General features: G+C 53.0%; 1 protein-coding gene across 2 annotated transcripts in view; it reads right to left on the minus strand.

Moving 5' to 3' along the window:
• GRINA (glutamate ionotropic receptor NMDA type subunit associated protein 1) overlaps positions 1 to 20,078 on the minus strand; it is a 162,104-nt gene that overhangs the window by 92,081 nt on the left and 49,945 nt on the right. Inside the window, exon 1 of one of the 2 annotated variants that reach the window (XM_069221159.1) lies at positions 12,153 to 12,272. The exons of the other annotated variant lie outside the window; for it this stretch is intronic. The gene's annotated coding sequence lies outside the window, so the exon portion shown is untranslated. Of the gene's footprint in view, positions 1 to 12,152; positions 12,273 to 20,078 lie in introns of those variants that run through there. 2 annotated transcript variants of the gene reach the window in all.

Raw genomic sequence — 20,078 nt, forward strand, 5'->3', positions numbered from 1 at the left:
ACCAAAGTTCCTTTCAACTAAACAGAGTAACAGTGGTCTCCTGAGGGGCACTGATACTGGGAGGCAGCAACATAGAGGGGGGCACAGAGGGGCACCCTCTGCAGACAGACTTATAGGGGCACCCATTGTAGAGAAACTGAGAGCAGGTACATGTAGGGTGGCACAGACAGCACCCCTTGAAGAGACACCGGGAGGCAGCTACATGGGGGCAGACACAGAGGGATACCCCTGCAGGCATACTTAAGGGCAGCACAAGTCAGAGACGGCAGCAACCCCCCAGACAGACAGACTCAGGGGCCGCAGATACACAGTTGCACCCCCTGAAGACATACTTAGGGGCAGCACCAGTGAGAGACAGCAGCACACCCCTAGCAGACATACTTAGGGGCAGCACCAGTGAGACACAGCAGCACACCCCCTGCAGACAGACTTAGGGGCAGCACCAGTGAGACAGACAGTGGCACACCCCTGTTGACAGACGTAGGGGCAGCACCAGTGAGATACACAGCAGCACACCCCCTGCAGACAGTCTTAGGGGCAGCACCAGTAAGAGACACGGTGGCACACCCCTGGAGACAGGCCTAGGGGCAGCACCAGTGAGATACACAGTGGCACACCCCTGCAGACAGACGAAGTGGGAGCACCAGTAAGAGACACGGTGGCACACCCCTGCAGACATACTTAGGGGAAGCACCAGTGACATACACAGTGGCACACCCCTGCAGACAGACGAAGTGGGAGCACCAGTGAGATACACAGTGGCACACCCCTGCAGACATACTTAGGGGCAGCACCAGTGACATACACAGTGGCACACCCCTGCAGACAGACGAAGTGGGAGCACCAGTGAGATACACAGTGGCACACCCCTGCAGACATACTTAGGGGCAGCACCAGTAAGAGACACGGTGGCACACCCCTGGAGACAGGCCTAGGGGCAGAACCACAGAAACAGACACAGTGGCATACCCCTACAGACATACTTAGGGGCAGCACCAGTGAGACAGACACAGTGACACATTTACTGCTGGCATACTTAAGGGCAGCACCATTGAGATACACAGTGGCACATCCCTTCAGACAGACATAGGGACAGCACCAGTGAGATACACAGTGGCACCCCCTGCAGACATACTTAGGGGCAGCACCAGTGAGACACACAGTGGCACACCCCCTGCAGACAGACTTAGGGGCAGCACCAGTGAGACACAGCAGCACACCCCCTGCAGACAGACTTAGGGGCAGCACCAGTGAGAGACAGCAGCACGCCCCTAGCAGACAGACTTAGGGGCAGCACCAGTGAGACACAGCAGCACACCCCCTGCAGACATACTTAGGGGCAGCACCAATGAGACAGACAGTAGCACACCCCTGCAGACAGACTAAGCGGCAGCACCAGTGACATACACAGTGGCACACCCCCTGCAGACAGACTAAGCGGCAGCACCAGTGAGATACACGGTGGCACACCCCTGCAGACAGACTTAGGGGCAGCACCAGTGAGACAGACACAGTGGCACCCTTTGCAGACTGACGTAGGGGCAGCACCAGTGAGATACACAGCAGCACACCCCCTGCAGACAGACTTAGGGGCAGCACCAGTAAGACAGACACAGTGGCACACCACTGGAGATAGGCCTTGGGGCAGAACCACAGAAACAGACACAGTGGCATACCCCTGAAGACATACTTAGGGGCAGCACCAGTAAGAGACAGTGGCACCCCTTGCAGACATACTTAGGCGCAGCACCAGTGAGATACCCCGTGGCACACCCCCTGCAGACAGACTTAGGGGCAGCACCAGTGAGAGGCACAGGAGCACACCCCCTGCAGACATACTCAGGGGCAGCACCAGTGAGATACTCCGTGGCACACCCCCTGCAGACATACTTAGGGGCAGCACCAGTGAGAGGCACAGGAGCACACCCCCTGCAGACATACTTAGGCGCAGCACCAGTGAGAGGCACAGGAGCACACCCCCTGCAGACATACTCAGGGGCAGCACCAGTGAGATACTCCGTGGCACACCCCCTGCAGACATACTTAGGGGCAGCACCAGTGAGAGGCACAGGAGCACACCCCCTGCAGACATACTTAGGCGCAGCACCAGTGAGAGGCACAGGAGCACACCCCCTGCAGACATACTCAGGGGCAGCACCAGTGAGATACTCCGTGGCACACCCCCTGCAGACATACTTAGGCGCAGCACCAGTGAGACAGACACAGCAATATCACCATCTCTGCACGGGCAACCAAACTCACCATCATCTACATGCCCTGCAGTGCTTGCAAGTCGCTGACGCTGCATTACTCTGCTGCTATGACGCTGTCACGGCCTTCTGATTCCTACAGCAACGTCACACATACCACACACAAGCACTCCGAAGACCTCCAGGGACCAGAAAGGTCTCTAGCACATACGTGCAACCCTGATTTTCACCACACTGTTAGAATGCTCCAGGCACACAGGACACTGTTCAAACACTGGGCTGGCATCAACCAGTGTTCAACACCCAGTAATCTTTGTCGAGTGAGCAGCATACATTAAGGAGGGTTGGTGGGCAGAGCAACTCAGCAGAGGTCTGTCTAAAGAAAGTATCAAGGGGGTTAACTCAATACGGAGGAGGGTCCTTGTCTGCAGGGCTTAAGACCTGTCTACGCTAAGCCAGCTCTTTGGGGCCTCCAAGACTGAAAATTCTCATAAGTGCTGCCATTGGCACTGCAACCACTGAATCCAGGCACTACTGCGACATCACCGAATTATCAAGTACCTCCCTACTTTCAGTATTAACTAAGCAATCCTTGTAACAAGTATTATCTTTGTCACTGGAACCATTGAAGCCAAGTACTACTGCGAGCTCAGTGAACTACCAAGTACCTCCTTACTTCCAGGAGTAACTGAGCAAGCCTGGTAACAAGTACTGCCATAGTCATTGGAACCTCCAAAGCCAGGTGCTACTGTGAGCTCAATGAATTACCAAGTACCTTCTTAATTCCAGGGATAATTAAACAATCCTTGTGACAAGTACTGCTATTGGCACTGGAACCACTGACGTCAGGTGCTACTGCGATCTCACTCAATTACCTCCTCACTCCCAGAGGTATCTAAGCAATATTGGTAACAAGTATCACAATTGCCACCAAAACTACCGGAGCCAGGTACTACTGCAAGCTCACTGAATTACTCAGTATCTCATTACTTCCAGGGATACCGAAGCAATCCTTGTAACCAGATGGCCCATTGTCGCTGAAACCACCAGAGCCAGGTACTACTGGGATCTCGCGCAATTACCAAATACCTCCTTACTCCCAGGAGTAACTAAGCAATCCTGGTGACAAGTATTAAGATTGCCACCAGAACTACCGGCGGCAGGTACTACTGTGAGCTCACTGAATTACTGAGTACCTCCTTACTTCCCGCGGTAACTAAGCAATCTCGGTAACAAGTACTGACATGGTCACTGAAACCAGATACTATTGAGAGCTCACAGAATTACCGAGTACCTTCTTACTTCCAAGTGGTAACTAAGCAATCCTTCTAACAAGTATTACTATAATCAGTGGAATCTCTAGAGTCATGTACTACTGCAATGTTACTGAATTACTAAATACCTCCTTACTTCCAGGAGTGACTAAGCAATCCTTGTAACAATTATTACTATTGTCAGTCTAACCACTAGAGTCATGTACTACTGCATGCTACTGAATTACCAAGTAAATCCTTACTTCCAGGGGTGACTAAGCAATCCTGGTAACAAGTACTGCCATTGTCATTGGAACCTCCGAAGCAAGGTGCTACTGTGAGCTCACTGAATCACCAAGTAACTTCTTAATTCCAGGGATAATTAAACAATCCTTGTAACAAGTACTGCTATTGGCACTGGATCCACTGAAGCTGGGTACTACTGTAATCTCACTGAATTACTAAGTACCTTCTTACCTCCAGTAGTAACTAAGCAATCCTTGTAACAAGTACTGCCCACTGCCATTGAAACCACCACAGTGAGGTACTACTACGATCTCACTCAATTACCTCCTCACTCCCAGAGGTAACTAAGCAATATTGGTAACAAGTATTACAATTGCCACTAAAACTACCGGAGCCAGGTACTACTGTGAGCCGCTGAATTACTCAGTACCTCATTACTTCCAGGTGTAATGAAGCAATCCTTGTAACCAGTACTGCCCATGGACACTGAAACCACCAGAGCCAGGTACTACTGGGATCACACTCAATTACTCAGTACCTCCTTACTTCCTGTGTAACTAAGTAATCCCTGTAACAAGCACTGCCACTGTTATTGGAACCACTGGACCCAGGTACAAAAGTGGGGTCACAAAATTACTGAGTAAGTCCTTATTTCCAAGGTCAATTAAGCAATCCTTTTACAAAGTACTGCCATTGTCACTGGAACCACGGAAGCCAGGTTATACTGCAAGCGCACTGAATTACCAAGTACCTCCTTACTTCCCGCAGTAACTAAGCAATCTTAGTAACAAGTCCTGACATGGTCACTGAAAACACCAAAACCAGGTACTACTGAGAGCTCACAGAATTACAGAGTACCTCCTTACTTCCAGGGGTAATTAAGCAATCCTTCTAACAAGTATTACTATCATCAGTGGAACCACTAGAGTCATGTACTACTGCAAAGTTACTGAATTAGCAAGTATATCCTTGCTTCCAAGGGTAACTAAACAATTCTTGTAACAAGTACTGCCATTGTCCCGGACACCACCAGAACTAGGTACTACCGCGAGCTCACTGAATTACCAAGTACCTCCTTACTTCCAGGGGTAACCATGCAATCCTTGTAACGGACACCACCAGAATTAGATACTACTGCAAGCTCACTGAACTACCAAGTAGCTCTTTACTTTCAGAGGTATCTGGATAACTATTATATTATTTGTAAACAAACTACAGACATTTTACACTGGAACGACCAGAGCCTGATACTACTATGAGTTCACAGAATAAGCAAGTACCTCTTTTCAGACTTATTTTGAGGGGAAGCAGGGTCTGGTCTTACTCTCAAAGGCTGTTTGTGGGGTGGAACGTTAATTTCAGATAGCACAAAGCTAATGTAGATAATGGTATTGTGGAGACAGAGTTACAATCTTATTTAAAGGAATGAGACTTTAACAAAGTAAAAAGTCTTGGTTGGCATGCAGTTTGGAAAGTGCTATAATAATTAAAAGATGAAGCTGTGCTCACTCAATCTATTCCTACAAGAAAGGGGTTTGCCTACTCGACTGCGCCAGAGATCCACCTAAGCACGGTGTCTAGTTCAGAAGGAGCCATCAGCACAATAGTTTCAATGTACATAGTGGAGACACATGGTACGATGATGCACTAGGATCGAGCATAGGGATCAGCAATCACTCAGATGACAAAACAGTAATGTTGAGGGCAGGCATGGGAATCTGGGTGTTCTGGACCTCAGCTTGCCTGAGGGCAAAAGGGCAATCCCTGGCTACTGGACTCTTGACGGTCCCCATAGAGCAGCAATGAGGTGCGGCAACGTTAGCGCCACAAAAGCCATCTCCATCAAGAGGGCAGAAGAACCAACGTCAAATCCCAGCACCTAGGACGCACCGCCATCAGAATGAAGATCCGCAAGGCAGCAACATCCTCCGCTGTGATGAATGGGTCTTCCTGCTGTGAGGTCTGCTCAGTCCTATCTGATGAGCCCAACCAACTCCCTACAGGGGAACTCCTACAAACCAACTCCACAACCCACCACCTAGGACACATCGCCATCAGAGAGGAGAGCTGCAATGCAGCACCACCCCCGTCATTAATGGATCATCCAGATTAAGTCAACCAACCCCCCATGAAAGGGGGTTCTTCGCTCTGGTAAGATGCGGTTCCCTTCTGACTGAACACTGTTGATGAACAGTAGGCCGGCATCAAAAGACATCGTACCCTGAAAGAAGACCTCTCTCATCTTCTTCTACCCAGTCCACGCTACGTTGAAATAAGAGAAAAGGCTGGGCACCTGGAGCCAGGGAGAGACCTTGTTCTACCTGCTCAGAGACAATTCTGGGGGCACAAAGAGACTGATTGGACAATATCTGTTAAAGACTTGGACAAAAAGATGGCTTACCAACTATATGCTGGCCTCTGACAGTGTACAGCACCCCACTGCTGACTTTTGGCTAGGTTTGCGTGATAGAAATACTATACAAATTCAAAGTAAAAACATTTGTCGCAACTTTTCCCCCAGTATGTGAAATAAAAGAAGCCTTGTTGGCCAATTTGTACCGGCAGCTAAAAGGCCATTTTCAACCTTTACTGATAAGCCATTTTCCAGACCACCCAGGCACGGTGTTGCCAGATTGAGCTATTTCCCACACAAATAGGCAACATTTTTCTCATCTATACAGGAAAAAGCTGTTCTGGTAGATGGGCCAAATTTGGGTTTTAATTTGCTGTGTGTGCGAAAAATGTGGTATCGCCTGATCAGTAAAAACCTGCTGAGGCAGGTTCCATGCTTGTCCTACTTAGTTCCCAGACCACACTCTGGATTTGTATAACACAATAATCCGGGCGTGAGGCCACACTCTGGACTTGTATTGCTGCAATATCCCATGTGTGGGGCCACACACTGGGCTTCTATAACTGCAATAACCCGAGTGTGAGGCCACACTCTGGACCTGTAGAACTGCAATAACCAGAATGTAAGGCCACACTCTGAACTTGTAGAACTGCAATAAGCTGAGAGTGGAGCAACCTCCAGACTTTCATAATAGCAGTCACTTGCGGTTGCGGCAACAGTCAGGAGTACCACTGAAACAGAGGCAGGTCAGCAGTGCTCCATGCACGAAGGACCCCTGCCAGCTAAGACTGCGGTACATCTAGACTCACCCACCTGGTACTTAACACATAGACTAGAGTCTTGCAACACTATACTGTTAGAGAACTTAGGAGTGGACTCCCAACGTACTCAAAAGTTCTGGACTCGCTCAGTGTACACATGACAGGTGTGCCTGGTACATCGGTTAACCCTTTGCATTCCCCTGCAAATACTCAGTAATGGTCACATGGAGGCGCAGTGTTGGTGTAACTGGCAGGAGGTTTGCCAATGCGTGTAATGAGACAACACAGGATAGTATGCAGTGTTGAGTAACCGGACTTCCACTTCTAGATCCGCCTACACTATAGAGCCCACCCCCCCTCTCCAAACCACCCAGACGAAGACAATCCAGACTCCACCGGAAGTGGCCAGCATGCATCTCTTCCACTTCTTTCTAGCTGGTACACCCCATCAGCGCCAGGTGACACGTGTGGGGACGAGTGTGATGCACTGACTGACCAGCCGTGTGCTCCTCGGCATGTGTGTGGTGGATGGCAAGGACCATGGGAAGCAGTAGCGTTGGCACAGGATGAAGAAAAGGATTGGATTGGGAGCTGCTGCAGAACAGCTCTCACCCCAAGATGGGGCTTGCCCGGAGGCGCCGGCAAAGACATTCGATTTATGCGGCAGAGGAGGACCAAATTACGCGGCAGAGTTGACTAAATTATGAGACAAGAAAAAACAAATCATGCGCTGTAATGCGACACATTTTTACACATGTGAGCACTAGCTGGGCAAAGGTTTTACCTGGTTAGTACCAGTCTGTAGTGCTTTCCTCTTATTTAGTTTCTAAGCACTAACATAACACAACAGAAATGCACTTCTGAGGTCAAAGAAGACTTTTATTGTTGTTATATGAATGACGAATTAGTAGCTTTCCAGTCCGCGTTAATCAAACAAAATATATCAGTTTGCAATATACACAGCAGGTTATATTTATAAGATATTGAATGCAAAGCAAAACAAATACTTCACCGTGTAGGAACTATTTACAGCTACATCTTTCTAAGGTCTGCAAGCTGATGACCCCTGTCAGCCGCGAGAAAGAGTTTCATCTACCCACACGGGATGCTGGCAGCTGGCGCCAAGCTCCAGCACGAGGTCCGGCAGATTCGAATCTGACTCTCTGCAGCCTGTTACATTTGTTACAAAGGTGTGCCCCCTCCTCTCAGACCTGGGAAACTGAGCAAGCCTTTTGGAGACTGGCCAGGTCTCCAAGACTACTCCTGTTCCCAAGCTCAAGCGAAGAAAAAACAACACCCATGTACTCTCTCTTATCATGTCTAGTCTACTGTGAGAAAAACATCTTGGTTCATCTGGTGCAAAAACACAGCTTGGAAAAATACAGCTTGGATTATCAACTGCAATGTCTAACTCCACGTTAAAGGCAATGGGCAGCTAACCTAAATATCAAATGCAATGTCATGTTAAAGGCAATAGGCAGCTAACCTAAATATCAAATGCAATGTCTAGTGTCATGTCAAAGCCAATAGGCATCTAAGCTGAATACAAAATGCAATATATAATATCATGTCAAAGCCAATAGGCAGAATATCTAATAGCATATCAAAGTCAATAGGCAGCTAAACTGAATACATCATGTCAAAGTCAATAGGCATGCAATGGCAAAGCCAATAGGCGGCTAGACTGGATACAGCATGTCAAAGCCAATAGGCAGAATACAGAATGTAATGGCTAATGCAATGTCAAAGCCCATAGGCGGCTAAACTGAATACAGAAAGCAATGGCTAATGCCATGTCAAAGCCAATAGGCAGAATACAGAATGTAATGGCTAATGCAATGTCAAAGCCCATAGGCGGCTCAACTGAATACAGAAAGTAATGGCTAATGCCATGTCAAAGCCAATAGGCGGCTCAACTGAACAAAACATACCATGTGCTACTGGTGAACATTGAGCAACTAATATGCGCAGTGGTGAAACACAAAGTCATTGGTCAAAACAAAACTTATCAAATAGCAGGACACAGTCTGACACCCAAGTACAGCAATAAGCAATAGAAAGGTGAGCAGTGAACCTTTGCAAAGGGCTTTTCACTGCATAACAACATGTTTAGTTACTTTTGATCTATTAGAGCTACCAAAATAATGTTGTTTTTTGAGAAAAATTACAGAAAAAGCTGCAGATGAACAATTATGTGGCAAATATGGCAGGTTGAGAATTATGCGAAAATCTCTGGCTACAAAAACCGCCTATTTATTATGGACCTGGCCAAATGACAGCTGTGCAGTGTCAGTGGTTGGGTACCACACACTATGTGTACCAGTGGTCTCCAGGCCTGCTCCTTCACTCTGCCAGCATCACCCTTGGATGTTATTTCCATCTGAGATGTATGTGGAAGGGACAGAGGGGCAGTTTCACTGCTGATCAGCAATCCGGGTACCAAAGGTGGCAAACCAATACATCCCAAAGGTGAGACCTAGTGGCACTGCCAATGCTGGTTACTGTTATATATTCCCAACATTGCCCTGATTTTATGTTGGAATACGAGCAAACATTACGCGCAATACAACTGACGAGGCAATGCTTTTCTGCATCACATGTGCAGTCGTTACCTAGAGAGTCACGTCACCATTCCCAGTCACCTGGCAAAGGTATTCGAGATTCAAAGTCTCCTAAAGCTAGATCCTCTAGGGTTTTCAACTGAACAAAAGAGAACATCTGAAATGTACAACACCAGCAGACAATTACACTATACAGCACCCAGAGTGCAGGACGCCAGCAGACAATTACAGTATACAGCACCCGGAGTGCAGGACGCCAGCAGACAATTACACTATACAGCACCCGGAGTGCAGGACGCCAGCAGACAATTACAGTATACAACACTCGGCGTGCGGGACACCAGCAGACAATTACAGTATACAACACCCGGAGTGCAGGACACCAGCAGACAATTACACTATACAGCACCCGGAGTGCAGGACGCCAGCAGACAATTACAGTATACAACACTCGGCGTGCGGGACACCAGCAGACAATTACAGTATACAACACCCGGAGTGCAGGACACCAGCAGACAATTACACTATACAGCACCCGGAGTGCAGGACGCCAGCAGACAATTACAGTATACAACACTCGGGGCGTGCGGGACACCAGCAGACAATTACAGTATACAGCACCCGGAGTGCAGGACACCAGCAGACAATTACAGTATACAGCACCCGGAGTGCAGGACACCAGCAGACAATTACAGTATACAGCACCCGGAGTGCAGGACGCCAGCAGACAATTACAGTATACAACACCCGGAGTGCAGGACGCCAGCAGATAATTACAGTACACAACACCCGGAGTGCAGGACGCCAGCTGACAATTACACTATACAGCACCCGGAGTGCAGGACGCCAGCAGACAATTACACTATACAGCACCCGGAGTGCAGGACGCCAGCAGACAATTACAGTACACAACACTCGGCGTGCGGGACACCAGCAGACAACTACAGTATACAACACTCGGCGTGCGGGACACCAGCAGACAATTACAGTATACAACACCCGGAGTGCAGGACACCAGCAGACAGTTACAGTATACAGCACCCGGAGTGCAGGACGCCAGCAGACAATTACAGTATACAACACCCGGAGTGCAGGACGCCAGCAGACAATTACAGTATACAGCACCCGGAGTGCAGGACGCCAGCAGACAATTACAGTATACAGCACCCGGAGTGCAGGACGCCAGCAAACAATTACACTATACAACACCCGGAGTGCAGGACACCAGCAGACAACTACAGTATACAACACTCGGCGTGCGGGACACCAGCAGACAATTACAGTATACAACACCCGGAGTGCAGGACGCCAGCAGACAATTACAGTATACAGCACCTGGAGTGCAGGACGCCAGCAGACAATTACAGTACACAACACCAGGAGTGCAGGACGCCAGCAGACAATTACGGTATACAACACCCAGAGTGCAGGACGCCAGCAGACAATTACAGTATACAGCACCCGGAGTGCAGAACGCCAGCAGACAATTACAGTACACAACACCCGGAGTGCAGGACGCCAGCTGACAATTACAGTATACAACACCCGGAGTGCAGGACGCCAGCAGACAATTACACTATACAGCACCCGGAGTGCAGGACGCCAGCAGACAATTACAGTATACAGCACCCGGAGTGCAGGACGCCAGCAGACAATTACAGTATACAGCACCCGGAGTGCAGGACGCCAGCAGACAATTACAGTATACAGCACCCGTAGTGCAGGACGCCAGCAGACAATTACACTATACAGCACCCGGAGTGCAGGACGCCAGCAGACAATTACACTATACAACACCCGGAGTGCAGGACGCCAGCAGACAATTACAGTATACAGCACCCGGAGTGCAGGACGCCAGCAGACAATTACAGTATACAGCACCCGGAGTGCAGGACGCCAGCAGACAATTACAGTATACAGCACCCAGTGTGCAGGACGCCAGCAGACAATTACAGTATACAGCACCCGGAGTGCAGGACGCCAGCAGACAATTACAGTATACAACACCCGGAGTGCAGGACACCTCCAGACAATTACACTATACAGCACCCGGAGTGTAGAACACATGCAGACAATTGCAGTATACAGCACCTGGAATGTAGAACATGTGCAGAAAATGTGGCGCCATAAGGCACGTGGAGCGTAGAATACCTGTAGTATGTGATGCTCTAAGGCACATAGAGTAAAATATCCGCAATATGTGATACTATAAGGCACGTGGAGAGTAGAATACCAGTAGTATGTGATGCTATAACGCACCAGCAGTGTAGAATCCCTGCAGCATGCGACTGCATAAGGCACCTGGAGTTCAGAGCACTAAGAATGTGATGGTGCAACACCTCAGGCCCAGAAGGCGGCAGACTTCCTGTCAGCGAGGAAGAAATGGGCAGGCAAGGGGGGGTTGGGGGACGGGCTTACAACAGGCGTGAAGATGTGGCGTAAGAGGCGAGGATGTGGCGTAACGAGGGTATGGCGTAAGAGGCGAGGATGTGGAGGGTGTGGCGTAAGAGGCGAGGATGTGGAGTGTGTGGCGTAAGAGGCGAGGATGCGGCGTAAGAGGCGAGGATGCGGCGTAAGAGGCGAGGGTGCGGCGTAAGAGGCGAGGGTGCGGCGTAAGAGGCGAGGGTGCGGCGTAAGAGGCGAGGGTGCGGCGTAAGAGGCGAGGGTGCGGCGTAAGAGGCGAGGGTGCGGCGTAAGAGGCGAGGGTGCGGCGTAAGAGGCGAGGATGCGGCGTAATGCCAGAGCGGCAGACTTCGGAGCGGATATACCCGGTTTGAGTCTTGGCGTCCGCAAAACCTCCTGTGATTCTGGAAAATCACTTGACCTCCCCGTGCCTGCACCTCGGCGCCTTGCCGCGTTTTACCGACTCGGACTGGACGCGGTCAGATGCTGCGGGGCGGGCGCGGCTTCAGACAGCAGCGCGGGCATTAGGGAATTACTTAAGGATCCACCATCAGCCACAGCGCGGCGTCTTACTGGGGGGGGGGGGAGTGGGGGGGGGCAGACTCCGACGTAAGCAGGACAGGTGACAGGCGCGTGACCTGCAGACCTGTCAACACCGTCCCTGGGAAGAGCCTTCCCTGCGCCTGGCATCCCCCAGGGCCATCCCAAGGGCCAGTAACATCCCAGGGCCATCCCAGGGGCCAGTGACAAACCAGGGCCATCCCCATCCCAGGGGCCAGTGACAAACCAGGGCCATCGACAAACCAGGGCCATCCCCATCACAGGGGCCAGTGACAAACCAGGGCCATCCCAGGGGCCAGTGACAAACCAGGGCCATCCCAGGGGCCAGTGACAAACCAGGGCCATCCCCATCCCAGGGGCCAGTGACAAACCAGGGCCATCGACAAACCAGGGCCATCCCCATCACAGGGGCCAGTGACAAACCAGGGCCATCCCAGGGGCCAGTGACAAACCAGGGCCATCCCAGGGGCCAGTGACAAACCAGGGCCATCCCCATCCCAGGGGCCAGTGACAAACCAGGGCCATCCCAGGGGCCAGTGACAAACTAGGGCCATCCCAGGGGCCAGTGACAAACTAGGGCCATCCCAGGGGCCAGTGACAAACCAGGGCCATCCCAGGGGCCAGTGACAAACCAGGGCCATCCCAGGGGCCAATGACAAACTAGGGCCATCCCAGGGGCCAGTGACAAACCAGGGCCATCCCAGGGGCCAGTGACAAACCAGGGCCATCCCCATCACAGGGGCCAGTGACGAACCAGGGCCATCCCAAGGGCCAGTGACGAACCAGGGCCATCCCCATCACAGGGGCCAGTGACATCACAGGGCCATCCCAAGGGCCAGTAACATCCCAGGGCCATCCCAAGGGCCAGTGACACACCAGGGCCATATAGGGGCCAGTGACAAACCAGGGCCATCCCCATCACAGGGGCCAGTGACATCCTAGGGCCATCCCAAGGGGCCAGTGACATCCCAGGTCCATCCCAAGGGCCAGTGACGAACCAGGGCCATCCCAGAGGCCAGTGACAAACCAGGGCCATCCCCATCAGAGGGGCCAGTGACATCACAGGGCCATCCCCAGGGCCAGTGACGGGCCAGTGACATCCCAGGGGCAGGGGCCTGTGACATCCCAGGGCCATCCCAAGGGGCCAGTGACATCACAGGGGCCATCCCAGGGGCCAGTGACAAACTAGGGCCATCCCAGGGGCCAGTGACAAACTAGGGCCATCCCAGGGGCCAGTGACAAACCAGGGCCATCCCAGGGGCCAGTGACAAACCAGGGCCATCCCAGGGGCCAATGACAAACTAGGGCCATCCCAGGGGCCAGTGACAAACCAGGGCCATCCCAGGGGCCAGTGACAAACCAGGGCCATCCCCATCACAGGGGCCAGTGACGAACCAGGGCCATCCCAAGGGCCAGTGACGAACCAGGGCCATCCCCATCACAGGGGCCAGTGACATCACAGGGCCATCCCAAGGGCCAGTAACATCCCAGGGCCATCCCAAGGGCCAGTGACACACCAGGGCCATATAGGGGCCAGTGACAAACCAGGGCCATCCCCATCACAGGGGCCAGTGACATCCTAGGGCCATCCCAAGGGGCCAGTGACATCCCAGGTCCATCCCAAGGGCCAGTGACGAACCAGGGCCATCCCAGAGGCCAGTGACAAACCAGGGCCATCCCCATCAGAGGGGCCAGTGACATCACAGGGCCATCCCCAGGGCCAGTGACGGGCCAGTGACATCCCAGGGGCAGGGGCCTGTGACATCCCAGGGCCATCCCAGGGGCCAGTGACAAACCAGGGCCATCCCAGGGGCCAGTGACAAACTAGGGCCATCCCAGGGGCCAGTGACAAACTAGGGCCATCCCAGGGGCCAGTGACAAACCAGGGCCATCCCAGGGGCCAGTGACAAACCAGGGCCATCCCAGGGGCCAATGACAAACTAGGGCCATCCCAGGGGCCAGTGACAAACCAGGGCCATCCCAGGGGCCAGTGACAAACCAGGGCCATCCCCATCACAGGGGCCAGTGACGAACCAGGGCCATCCCAAGGGCCAGTGACGAACCAGGGCCATCCCCATCACAGGGGCCAGTGACATCACAGGGCCATCCCAAGGGCCAGTAACATCCCAGGGCCATCCCAAGGGCCAGTGACACACCAGGGCCATATAGGGGCCAGTGACAAACCAGGGCCATCCCCATCACAGGGGCCAGTGACATCCTAGGGCCATCCCAAGGGGCCAGTGACATCCCAGGTCCATCCCAAGGGCCAGTGACGAACCAGGGCCATCCCAGAGGCCAGTGACAAACCAGGGCCATCCCCATCAGAGGGGCCAGTGACATCACAGGGCCATCCCCAGGGCCAGTGACGGGCCAGTGACATCCCAGGGGCAGGGGCCTGTGACATCCCAGGGCCATCCCAAGGGGCCAGTGACATCACAGGGGCCATCCCAGGGGCCGGGGCCAGCTCAGGGTCTGGTGTCATCCCAATGGCTGTGCCAGCTCAGGGGCCAGGTCAAGGGGCAGATAAGAAACAGGGCCCTCCCAGGGTGCAGTACTAGCTCAGGGCCAGGGCTCCTGCAAGAAGAGAGCTGCAGACCGAGCTGTGGAGGCAACTGTTGGTCCTGGGGCCAGGAGCATTACTGGGAATCCCATTACTGTAATCCCCAGCCCTGCTGGTCTGAGTCGGGCAGCTCACTGTGGGGGCGGCGCCCCGGAGGAGGCTCACACACTGCACACGCTGCGCACTGCACTGACCCAAAGAACCACCGCCACCTAAAACTCACACTGCACAGGCTGCGCACTGCACTGCAGGGACCCAAAGAATCACCCGGCAGCTAGAACTCACTGTAGTAAACTTCACTCAAACGTGGAACTCACCGTGACACCAAGAGCCACACAAACACACTGCACTCGCTGTGCACTGGCACTGCAGGGCCCCGAAGAATCACCCGGCACCTAGAACTCACCCTGGTAAACGTCACTCACACGTGGAACTCACCGTGGGCACCAGGAACCACAAACACAAGTGTCACACACAATGCACATGCTGAGAACTGGCGCATAGTGAACTCTTAGAACTCACAGCAGGGACCCAAAGAATCCCTGGACACCTAGAACTCACTGCGAGAGACACCCACACCTAGAACTTACTTTAGTAATCAGAGTAAACGACAGGGCCAGGGACTTCACTGGACACCAAGAACTCACTGCGAGAGACACCCACACCTAGAGCTTACTCTAGTAATCAGAGTAAACGACAGGGCCAGGGACTTCACTGGACACCAAGAACTCACTGCGAGAGACACCCACACCTAGAGCTTACTCTAGTGAGCAGAGGAGACGACAGGGCTCTGGACTTCCCCGGACACCTAAAACTCACTGCAAGAGACATCCACACCAAGAACTTACTCTAGTGAGCGGAGGAGACGACAGGGCCCTGGACACCAAGAACTCACTGCGAGAGACACCCACACCAAGAATTTACTCTAGTGAGCAGAAGAGATGACAGGGCCCTGGACACCTGGAACTCACTGCAAGAAATATCCCGTACGTAGAACTTACTCTCGTGAGCAGAGGAGACAACAGGGCCCAGGACTTCACTGGACACCAAGAACTCACTGCGAGAGACACCCACACCAAGAACTTACTCTAGTGAGCAGAGGAGACGACAGGGCCCTGGACTTCTCAGGACACCTACAACTCACTGCGAGAGACATCCACACCAAGAACTTACTCTAGTGAGCAGAGGAGACGGAAGCGCTCTGGACTTCACTGGACACCAAGAACTCACTGCGAGAGACATCCACACCAAGAACTTACTCTAGTGACCAGAGGAGACGACAGGGCCATGGACACCAAGAACTCACTGCGAGAGACACCCACACCAAGAACTTACTTTAGTGAGCAGAAGAGATGACAGGGCCCTGGACACCTGGAATTCACTGCAAGAAATGTCCCGTACATAGAACGTACTCTCGTGAGCAGAGGAGACAACAGGGCCCAGGACTTCACTGGACACCAAGAACTTACAGCGAGAGACACCCACACGAAGAACTTACTCTCGTGAGCAGAGGAGACGACAGGACCATGGACTTCCCTGGACACCTAGAACTCACTGTGAGAGACACCCACACCAAGAACTTACTCTAGTGAGCAGAGGAGATGAGAGGGCCCAGGACTTCACTGGACACCTAGAACTCACTGCGAGAGACACCCACACCTAGAGCTTACTCTAGTGAGCAGAAGGGACAACAGGGCTCTGGACTTCACTGGACACCAAGAACTCACTGCGAGAGACACCAAGAACTTACTCTAGTGAGCAGAGGAGACGACAGGACCCTCGACTTCCCCGGACATCTAAAACTCACTGCGAGAGACATCCACACCAATAACTTAGTCTAGTGTGCAGAGGAGACGACAGGGCTCTGGACACCTAGAACTCACTGCGAGAGACACCCACACCTAGAACTTACTCTAGTGAGCAGAGGAGACGACAGGGCCCTGGACACTAAGAACTCACTGCGAGAGACACCCACACCTAGAACTTACTCTAGTGAGCAGAGGAAACATCAGGACCCTGGACTTCCCTGGACACCTGGAACTCACTGCAAAAAATATCCCGCACATAGAACGTACTTAAAGACAAAGCACTGGGGTCGATGGGCGGGGGGCGGGGGGGGGGGGGGGAGGTGGCAATGCCAGTAGGGCAAGCAAAGGACAAAAGAGGGGGTACCGTTTGAAATACAGCCTTAAACCGCCTCAGGCTTGGTGGGCATGGGCAAGAGAAGGAAGGATGGGGCGCCATAGCCCTGCCTGAAATGTGAGACCTGCTAAGAAGGTGTGTCTAGGCGAGTGTGCCAACCCATGCCAGGCTCTGGGCTCTTTTGGAGCACCACAAGCCCGCTTTCCTCTTGGCTGTTTCACTTATTTAGGGGCAGATCACAACACGGGAGAGCAAGGCAGCGCCCAACCTCAGACCTTAAAGTACAGGGAATGTCTCTGTGCCAGCCTGCCTGGGTGATGTGGGCATCAGCCTGCAGCCACGGCCCCGCAGTGACCCCGTCTCAATGCCCCACTTTCAGGCTATAACTGTCAAGGTACCTGCCCCCCCTCCCCCCGTGCCAGCCAGACTGTGTGATGTGGGCACCAGATGGCAGCCATGGCCCAGCAGCAGCTCCGTGCCTCTCCTTCAGGCAATAACCTTCACAGTACTGGTGTGCCCCTCTGATTGTGTGATGTGGGCACCAGCTGGCAGCCAGGCAGAGTAAAACAGTGACCAAACCTCAGTGCACCCCATGAGAGCTGGATAGTAACGTCAGCTTCTGTCCCCACAGACTGTAGTGCTGGTCATGGGATTATTTATAACACAGATACCCCTGGCATGGGTGAGGCAGAAGAAGCACAGTAATCCTCTGAGCCACTATGCCCACACTGTGCCAAGTCTGAGACACCAGATATAGGCCAGTCCACGCGATAGGAGACAAGCACTGTCACCAGGGTGCTGGCCTGGGCAGAAGACGGATACAGGCCGGATACCCCGCATTAGAAGCTGCAACGGGCTGGCAGAGGCTCACTATCTGTCAGCAGGTGTGCCAGCTAGAGATGGTGAGATAGCAAGCAGTAAAAGAGGCAGGACCCAGCGCCAGCCAGCAGGTGTGCCAGGGAGAGATGAAGAGTCCAAGCATCAGCCAGCAGGTGTGCCAGGGAGAGAAGAAGAGTCCAAGCACCAGCCAGCAGGTGTGCCAGGGAGAGAAGAAGAGTCCAAGCACCAGCCAGGCTCTGTGGATCAGATGTTCATGCAAGCAGCAGCTTTTGGTGAAACAAGGACACACAAGGAGCAGCTCCGGTGTGACTAGGACATGCGGAGGGGAGCAGCTCCGGCGTGACTAGGACACGCGGAGGGGAGCAGCTCCGGCGTGACTAGGACACGCGCTTTAGGACACGCGGAGGGGAGCAGCTCCGGCGTGACTAGGACACGCGGAGGGGAGCAGCTCCGGCGTGACTAGGACACGCGGAGGGGAGCAGCTCCGGCGTGGCTAGGACACGCGGAGGGGAGCAGCTCCGGCGTGACTAGGACATGCGGGGAGCAGCTCTGGTGAAACAAGGACACGCGGGGAGCGGCTCTGGTGTGACTAGGACATGCGGGGAGCAGCTCTGGTGTGACTAGGACATGCTGTGCTGCTTTGCTGGGTTGGCCTGCAGTTGCTCCTTCTGCCTTAAAAGAGAGCAAAGGGTAAACTTTGCTGTGTATCCTTCTTGAGAGAGTTCTCTAAGGGCTTGGAGTAGAGCCTCCCTTGCCTCCTGTTGAAGTCTCAGGGACACCAAAGACTTCAGTTTCATCTGCCTACAGCACTGGGAACTGTGTGTTTTGTGCTGTTCAGGAAGAAAACCACATGACGCCACCAACGATGCCACTGGCCTGCACCGTGGCCTGCCAATGCCCTACAGAGCAGCATCGCCCCACTTCACACTACAACCCTGGTCTCACCGATGCCACCATCTGACACTGCTACCGAGCCCCTGCTTGCACCGTGACCTGTGTGTCCCGCACTCCGGCATCGCCTTGCTCACACCGCAGCTTGGGCATCCCCGCCGCTCCTGCCGACACTGGCACCACTGCCTGCACCCTGGCCTGTGGGCACCACTCGTGAGGCACGAGCTCTCATCCAGCACCGCAGCTTCGGTCCACCGACGCCAGCACAACAACTCCAGTGTCATCACCAGGTGTCCCTGTCTGCATCGCGACCCGTGGACGCCGCACTGAGCCCGCCCCGTGCTGCACCGCCAACTTGGGCCTAGTGACGACAGCACCCAAGCAATGACAACACCACTACCTGCACCGTGACCTGGTGACACCACACGTCGCACCGCCCACTTCACACCGCAGCCCTGGTCTCACCGACACCGGTGGACACCGTCAACGAGCCACTGCCTGCACAGTGACCTGTGGGCACTGCACGTTGCATCGTCCCACTTCGCACCGCAGCCCAGACGCCATCCACGCCGGCGCTCCTGACTTCATCAGCCCAGAGTTCGATCTGCAACGCTTGTGACTTCAAGGGCGCGAAGACCCCTGCACGGACAACGCGACATCAGCGACGCAGCTTTCCAAAACTCACTGCGAGGATCACAACGTCCTGCAATTCAAAGGTACTGTTTTGCAGGTCTTCCCGACACCGTAGCTGGCCCGCAACGCCGCGGCTGGCCTGAACTGTTGGTTTGGTTGATCATGACGCCGTGATATCCCCAGGTGGAACTATTGACTTCAAGGAACTGTATTTTTAAGTAATTCTTGCCAAATTCATATCTTTATTAATGTATGTTGGATTTTTCTCGTTTTGGTCTTGGTTTATTTAGAAAAATATTGGTTATTCTCCTAAAACTGTTGTGGTGTCCTTTTGTAGTGTTTTCACTGTGTTCCTGTGTGTTATGTACAAATGCTTTACACATTGCTTCTGAGCCTGACTGCTCGTGCCAAGCAACCAAGGGGTGAGCAGGGGTTATCTGAGCTGGGTATCTCCTTTATCCTGACTAGAGTAAGAGTCCCTACTTGGACAGGGTGCAAACAGACTGCAACTAGAGATGCCATTTCTAACACAGGACTTGACATTCCCGCAAGATCTGACACTGTGACGCCAACAGGAGGCCTACTGTGACATGAGTGGTCTGGTTGGGGGACAAAAGAAGGATGCAGGCTTGAGTGTTAGCTGCATCTGCTTGTGACAGGATAG

Source organism: Pleurodeles waltl, chromosome 2_2, assembly GCF_031143425.1.
Source record: "Pleurodeles waltl isolate 20211129_DDA chromosome 2_2, aPleWal1.hap1.20221129, whole genome shotgun sequence".
NCBI classification, from domain to species: domain Eukaryota; kingdom Metazoa; phylum Chordata; class Amphibia; order Caudata; family Salamandridae; genus Pleurodeles; species Pleurodeles waltl.